Source organism: Vanessa tameamea, chromosome 18, assembly GCF_037043105.1.
Source record: "Vanessa tameamea isolate UH-Manoa-2023 chromosome 18, ilVanTame1 primary haplotype, whole genome shotgun sequence".
NCBI lineage: Eukaryota > Metazoa > Arthropoda > Insecta > Lepidoptera > Nymphalidae > Vanessa > Vanessa tameamea.
In genome coordinates, this window is record NC_087326.1 from 871,470 (window position 1) to 880,494 (window position 9,025).

Sequence of the window (9,025 nt, forward strand, 5' to 3'; positions counted from 1 at the left end):
CTACGACGCTGCACATTTTAACACATCGTTGGCCTTATTTACAATTCAGATAAAAGTTCCACTGTGCCTCGAGTTATCGTATTAATAGTTCCAGCCACGCGAGTGTGGTCTTGCGTTTTTGGGGTTAAATTAATGCTGTTCTCTAATTTGTTATTATGTAATCTAAAATTTATATTTAATTGGGCGTGACCGCTTAAGACCGGCAGGTGTGAACGATTGCCGTGAATAAATTGCAATATGATTCGTTGTGGATGTGTATAGCTTTTGGTAACATATATGTGATGCTGAAGAGCTTAGCTGTCAATGAGAGGAAAAGAAAGATATTTAAGACAAAATGCTTCTTTTTTGTTTAGCATAAGTCATTCGCATAAACATAACATAATCAGCCTGTAAATTTCCTACTGCTGGGCTAAGGCCTCCTCTCCCGTTGAGGAGAAGGTATGGAGCATATTCCTGAGCTGCTCCAATGCGGGTTGGTGGAATACACATGTGGCAGAATTTCGTTGAAATTAGACACATGCAGGTTTCCTCACGATGTTTTCCTTCACCGCCGAGCACGAGATGAATTATAAACAAATTGAGCACATGTAAATTCAGTGGTGCCTGCCTGGGTTTGAACCCGAAATCATCGGTTAAGATGCACGCGTTCTAACCACTGGGCCATCGGACTCGAATAAAATGAAAAAAAGGATGACTCGGAACAGACGGGCGATAGATGTATCCAGAAGATACAGTCGATTTGAAAAATATTTAAAAACGAAAAAAAAACTTCGTAAGTACCGAATTCCAATGAATAGTTATTAAAATGAACACAATACGCGGTAAATTAATAAAATGTCCCTAAAGATCCGTTGTAGGCTTAATTCCAGACGTGACTAAGACACAAAAGGCCTTTCAATCCGTACCTAATCAAATCTCATTTAAAAAGGGGGAGGTAAGGTGTATCACCCTTTAATAACGTCCTTTGTGACACCAACATTCTAGCGTAATTTCATCCAGGTTTTATATCCATTGCGTAATCAAATCATCGAGTTATACTTCATATAATTCTAAGTCAGCAATGTATGAGAACAACAATTCAGTAAATCGATTGTAAGACTGTAAGGATCTTTTAATTCTGTGTCTTACAATACCTATATTCAAAGAATCTTCACCCTTCGTCTTCATTCATTGAAGGTTTTGTATAACGAGTGCTTTTTTTTCATTCTGTAGCAGTAATGGATGTCTAATGATTTGGTGAATAAGTTTAAAGGAGACAATAAGAATCATACCTAGGGGCGACTATCAATAGTTAAAAAGTGATTTAGAGTTTAAAGCAGGTGTTTCTTGGGAGTCTGGTAATTTTGTTCATTTTGTTTCGCTTTCTTAAGGAATTCTTAATTATTTGTTTTAATAATGAACAAATCAATACTTAATGCAATAATAAGTTTTATATCAATACTAGCTGAACCTGCGGCTTTACCCGCGCGAAATTTATAAAACATAAACTTCCAATACCATTTCACACTCCCTTAGGGGTGGAGTTTCATAAAATCCGTTCTTAGTGGATGTCTACACTCTATAAAGAATCTTCCTGATAAATTTCAAGTTTATAAGTGTCATAGTTTGTGAGATTTCGTAATTAATCAGTGAATGGTATTTCGCTTTTATATAGAGATTTATACCGAAGATAATACCATTAAAAATTGGAAAGTCACTCTGTCTGTCTGTTACGCTCTTAAGGCTAAACTATTGAACCGAATTTAATGAAATTCGGTATGCACTAAATTTGAACTCCAAGGAAGGTACTAGACTTTTTATATCTAACATCAGATGACAACCCTTAAAACGCAAGCGAAACCGCAGCCGACATCTAATACTACACAAATATAGAGCAATTTTGTTACGTAGTTTTATATTTGCTTATATACCTTATGTTAAAGGTATATTTTAGAAAGCAGAGATGGCCCAGTGGTTAGAACGCGTGCATCTTAACCAATGATTACGGGTTCGAACCCACACATTTTATTTGTGTTAATAAAATTCATCTCGTGTTCGGCGGTGAAAGAAAACATCACGAGAAAACGTGCATGTGTCTAATTTCAACGAAATTCAGCCACATGGTGTATCCACCAATCCGCATTGGAGCAGCGTGGTGGAATATGCTCCAAACATTCTCCTCAACGGGAGAGGAGGCCTTAGGCCAGCAGTGGGAATTTAGAGGCTGTTAATGTAAACGTATCTTTTGTATCATCTCTGTTCAATCATTGTTAGAAGTTAATAACTTTATTTCTCTGAATTACTTTCCTCCAAAGTACAACCCACCCCAACATGCAGGTAAAGCCGCGATCGAATACTACTTATTCATAAGTTCATAAATTATAATAATGCGTTAATAAAAATTACTCGGAACTACAAAATAAGTCGTTTTTATGTTTGACAAAATTCCCATTTATTATTTTAATGATATCATCTCGAAATATCATAACTTTACGGCCACTAATGTGTGTGTCCGTTTCACCGTTAAGCTCGAAAACAGTTAGTCCACGTGTTATAATGTAATTATTCGCCTATTATTCGAGTTCAGATCGAATCTTGCTTCCGTTTGTGGGGCTTGGTTGTAATGTCATCGTACGACATCCATTATTCCATTATATACAAACTCGTTAATAATATTGTTATAATTAATGCTTTCTGGGACATAAAATCAAAATCAAAATGTACTTTATTTATATAGACTAGTATGAGCAGTTTTTAATATTTATTTTACAAGGATAATTCTAATGAAAACTGACCAAAGTATACGTTTTTAGAACAGGATCCTTCAGAAAACGTTCAAAAATCAGTCAATTGTAAATTTTAAACTACTCGTTTAAGAGAGTTGTGGGCTATATTACAAAACTCATTAGTTTTGTATTTGAAGTAGCAGATGATAAAAAAGCGTGGAGATAATACTTTTTGACTTCAAGGCAGGATATATTACATACATAATATACAAATATAATTATATTGAACTAAAATGGCGATATTTTTAAACGTTGAAAAAGAGTAACTAATGACTTTCTTGCCGGTTCTTCACAGTAGAATCTACATTCCGAACCGGTGATAGATTCATTTAATATAATTTGTTAAATGACGATTCAAAAGTGCTTGAATAAGGTGTATTTTCATTTTGTTAATTGCACACCTCGGGAATGATATACCGTAGGCTATTTCAAATAAAGAAACTATATATTTTTATTATTGTATGAAAAAAAAAAATTGTTAAATTTCGCCGGTTCTTCTCAAGTCTGAGGTGTTGGTTTTGTATATTGATTAAAGATTTTTTGGCTTTGACTGCGATAACTGTAATGCAGTATCGTTTTTCATTCATGGAAGATCTATATCGAGGGTTCACGGGCTATCTGTGCGACGAAAGCGACTTTCTAGCCGATATTGAGTTATATATTCGGAATCGCCAGATTTTTCTACGTCGTGAGTTTTTGATTTTGTGGCGATTATGAATACAGAATTCATTATAATAATTGTCAACACAACGTAAACTAAACAGGTCCTTTATAATTTATACAATACTATACATAGCACAGCCCATTGGATGCTGTAAAAAATATTATCCTAGATCACCAATCCTCCATCAACTTTGAGGGCTAAGATGTTGTGACCCTTAATTAGTGACTCATACCTACAGGTATACTGGCTCATTCATCTCTCAAATCAGAACAACAATACTAACCATTCCTTTTTGGCGTTAGAATATCCGATGCGTGGTACCCATGTCTTGCAAAGCCCTACCACCAAATCTGGACTGTACTACCACTAGACTAACAACGCAGTCGAAGTCAAGTCATATGATAATATACGTATAAGGACCTTAAAAGAAATTCCCTCCATATTCTCCCCTTCAAGTTCTCTTAAAATTTTGTTCAAGCTAAGTAAGTTTTACGATGTTTTTCTTCACAGCAGACATGAGATGAATTATAAACATATGCTAACTTGAAAACTTAGAGGCGCTCGCCTAGAATTGAATCAGCTGTATTCGGCTTAGACGTATACGTCTTCTATCCACTGGGAAATCTCGGCTTTATTAACATAAATAAAACAATGATAAGTTTATTACAACACATAGTAGGCAGTAAAGAAGAATTTCCTCTGAACCATCGTAGGATTCAATTTAATTTTGATCTTCTTTATTGGCCCTGTGTACTTTCGCAAAGTGATATACAATGAAATGAAATCAAAACAAAACCTGTCATAGGTTTCGAAATTACTAAAAAATATTTTGAATAAATGTGAAGTTTAGCGGGTGACCCACAGTGTACATACATTTAATGTTCCGAATTTAAAAATATAAGAAAATGAATTATATGTATATTATAATCACGTAATTGCTAACATAATAACTTAATACTTCGAGGACGTAACATAAATATCAATGCAACAGTATGACTCTGTAAGAAATCACTCCGTATCTCACTCGTGAAATGTTGACAACTGACTTACAATGATACGCCATTTTGATGCGTTTTTTATGCCCACAATGCCCACAAATTTTATAAAGATCAATTCACGTTCTTGTTCTGTTCGAGTTTCTTCTTACAGAATACATCTACAGCCCAAATTTCTATTTTTAAATCGTTACAATTATCTATTCATACAATATGATATATTGAATACAAAATTAATCCTAACCCAATTGCAGGACGACGGGGAGGAGGTCTATAAATCAAACGATAAAACCATTTATGCTTTCAACAAAACTCGAAATATCTTCAAAACATCCCTTTACGAATTATCAAAATACGAAAGTACCGATTCTCTTTGAGACGGCCCACGCTAATTATTTTATCCATCAAGAAACGCGAATAGAACTGTTTCAACCGTTCTAATAATTAAGGCTTTTCGAATAAATAATATTTTAAAGGTGAATCTTCAGCGATATCGTAAAGTGGTGAGAGATAGGCTTCGAGGCTTCTGTTAGACGATTTATGGTTTAATTGCTTTTGGTTTTAATTAAGATTGTAATATTGAGTATAAAGTTTTTGTTGTTACTAAATATAATGAATACTTTGTTCCGCGACTTCTTATTTAATAGAAATAGTTTAGTTGCAATTTCTTGTTTTTCTTCTTTTGATCTTTCAACGGACTTGTCCGTACCTATATTCCTTTTGATGTCATTAATAATATTTTAAAAATACAATTGAATTATTTGTATATTTCTGTATGGAGTACAGGATAAATTTAACATAAAAATTTTACACTTAAAACACGAGATTTATTTTAAGATGTGTGGTTCTGAAACTGCAATCATCAAATTCAAAATCCATAATAAGCTACCACGTTTACAAAGTGAATGTACATAATAGTTACCTACGCCTGTCCGATAGTTAATAGACGAATTAAAAAACTAAAATCTATCGTAAACTATTCGCAATATTGTAATAGAAAACTTAAAAAAAAAAAGGCAACTTGAACGAAACTCTTTTTGCATATTTCAATGTACACAAAATATCAAACATCGTCGCTGAAAATCATGCTCGGATACCAATGGTTAAACATTCGAAACCCACTCCAGATAACCTCACCACCGTTTCCAACAACTGTGCACGGTGTCACAAGCCCCGGCACATTATTGCGATTTCTATTGCTACACAAATAAACACTAACACCTCGTGTTTGGATACATTTCTGTGTCGTCTCCCTAAGTCTTGTGTCAATATTTGGCGAGCTCACCTCATTCCTTGGAAGTAGAGATGCAAATTACATATATCGATATAAAATAATTTTTTTAATTCACATTTTCCAGTTAACCCTTATCGATGAAATTGTAAGCAATTATTCAAATTAAATTTTAGTAACATTAAATTATACATACTGATTAATGAAATATAATAATTAATGCAAATTATACAATTTTATCGATATCTACGATAGATATATCTACCTACGATACTCTTAGGAGTTATTAAAAAAATAAAATTTAATATAAATTAAAACGTATAAATCAAAATTTAAATATATTTTATTCAAGTAGGCTTTTACAAGCATTAAAAGAATTGTATTAAACAAAAAGTTACCATGCACCGGTTCGAAATGTAGCTACCGAGAAGAACCGGCAAGAAATTCAGCAGTTAGTCTTTCCAACATTGGAAATACGATGTTTAAGTTAAATACAATTAAATGTATAATATATATCTGAAAGTCAATAAGTAGTAACGTTTTTTTATCATCTATATACTCGTGTGTTTAATAGTATATTATGTAACATAGTTAATGCGTCAATAGATTTATATAATATACAGTAATTAATTTTTTTAGTAATTTGATTATTATTTAAGCACCCTTTTTTAAATAACAAAAAATAACTATTATTTGTGATAATGATTAATAGAAGTAACCACTACAAAAATTATAATCACATCAATAATTATTATTAATATTCATGTAATAATAATTATTATTACATACTCTTGATATTTAGGGTATTCTCAGACTAGCTAAATTCTGAAGACTGACTAGATAATTGCACCAGGTCCACTTTCTCTTCAGGCTCATTCACGCTCATAATTAGTAAAATCATTGCGTTCAATCAAAAACGAACGGAGGGTGCTTAGGGTCCATGACCACCGGTTACGTGCTTTACGAGACACGGATTCGCTAGTCCTTTTTATATTTGCCTGACCTACTATTCGAAACCAGTAATTTGAGATATAAATATATTATATATTAGCTTACCACTAAACCAACGACGCATTTGAATTAATTATATAAGATTATCGACTGCTTGTATATTTAAATATATCGATAGTTTCGATAACGTCACTGCTGCTGATGCGGATTATAAAAATCTGCAACAGACGAATTTCAACTTTAATGCAAATGTTGAGAAAACGTTTCTGGACCAGAATTTGTTGGAACGAAACATTCTTGGAATAGAGATTTGGGAATTTTAAATATTTATATCGGTTTTAAGACGGTTTCGTTCGAATTCTTACAATTTTTAAGTTGAAATTATCTTACATTATTTCGATATAAATATTATATATTTTTTTAATTTATGTATATATGATATAGTTAGGCGGTCAAATGGGGCATCTGATGGTAAGTCGAAAGCAACGAGAAAAATAAATGAAGAATTTTAAACCATTCCTTACATCGAACTAAGATGCTATGATCCTTGTACCCGTAGTTACTCTAGCTTACTTGCCCTTCCAACGGCAATGAGAAAATACTAAGTATTGCAGTATGGCGGTATAAAATGTGATGAGTGGGTGGACTGGGTGGTAACTGAGCCGAGATGGTCCAGTGGTTAGAATGCGTGCATCTTAACCGATCATAGCGGGTTCAAACCCAGGCAAGCACGTGTCGTGTGGAAACCTGCATGTAATAGTTTATACTGCATTGAAATTAGTTCAACGAAATTCTGCCACATGTGTATCCACCAACCCGCATTGGAGCGGCGTAGTGGAATATGCTCCATACCTTCTCCTCATACGGAGAGAATGCCTTAGCCCAACAATGGGAAATTTACTGTTACTCTTGAGTGGTATATATCCCAGACAGGCTTGCACTTTTACGTAAAACAATCTAACAATATCGAGTCTTTTTTATTTTGTTTCAAAGTTAGTGATAACATTAAGTTATCCATAGCATATAATACGTTATAATTTCCTTACTAGTGCCTTAAAGTAACAACCATTAAATATCACACAACTGAGATTAAGTTGCCTCTTCTTAAAAGACGGCGTGAAGCTTATTCAACATCCTGCGGCAGATATGTTATAGAATTTCACCCTAATTATTAGGTTTTCGTTTCCGTACTATGATAGGCTTCACAGTATCTTTGACGATATAACACTTGATCAACACATATGGTAAGTTAAGTATAGAATCCCACATACAATAACATAACACTTTAATGTACACAGCAGGCACAAAACTTCCGGGTCAATGAACAATGATCAATTTAAAAAAAATAACAAGAGTTATCGTCGGACACCCGGTCGGATCAAAGTTGATGTTCTCGCTATGCGTATTAAATAACACACAATGAAGTAAATTATAACGTATTTTTTTATGATAGGTAGGCGGACGAGCAACTGGGCCACCTGATGGTAAGTGGTCACCACCGCCCATAGACAATGGCGTTGTAAGAAATATTAACCATTCCTTACATCACCAATGCGCTACCAACGTTGGCAACCAAGATGTTACGTCCCTTGTGCCTGTAGTTCCACTGGCTCACTCAACCTTCAAACTGGAACACAGCAATACTGAGTAGTTTGGCGGTAGAATATCTGACGAGTGGGTGGTACCTACCCAGACGGGCTTGCACAAAGCCCTACCACCAAGTAAATCAACCAATAAGTATGAGAAATCAAATGACAAAATTATTAATTAAAAATCCCGTGTGAACCATAACAATAATAAAAATAGTTAATAAAATATTATACAAAATCGTATAAAATATAAAGAGGGAAAGGTCGCCTGGAGGGTGCATAACGCCCTCTCATTACGTGAAGATTTTGCCAGTTCACTCTACTGTAAGCCGCGTAAAAGGACTTAGTTTCACAAAAGCATCGATGTGTAGCATCAGAAGATCCAAGCCTATAGTCAATAATATTATGTTACAAAATATATGCCTTTGTATTCTAATTTTGATTTCGGAGCTGACTGATAAAAATCACATAGAAAAATAACCGAAATCAAAACAATAGAAAAGATAAACGAAAGATGCAAAGGTGTTAACAATGTGCATATTTGATTATTTAAGAAAAATAAAAACAAAATGTATAAAATTCAAGTTAGTATATTATTTGAACATATCGCAGGCATTGACAAAATATCAGCACTTGCCTCTCGTCTGCAGTTCTTTGCTGAGTCAAAGCCAAAAATATTTCAGATTCAGCTTTGGCGACATACGGCTGATGTTCGTTTCAAAACAAAATATTCTCTTATTGATTGGTTTGAACCGTTTTTGTTTTGATTTTTTTTAAATGTTGTTGCCTATTTTTAGAAGTTTCTAGAACAATGATTGTATTGTATCATT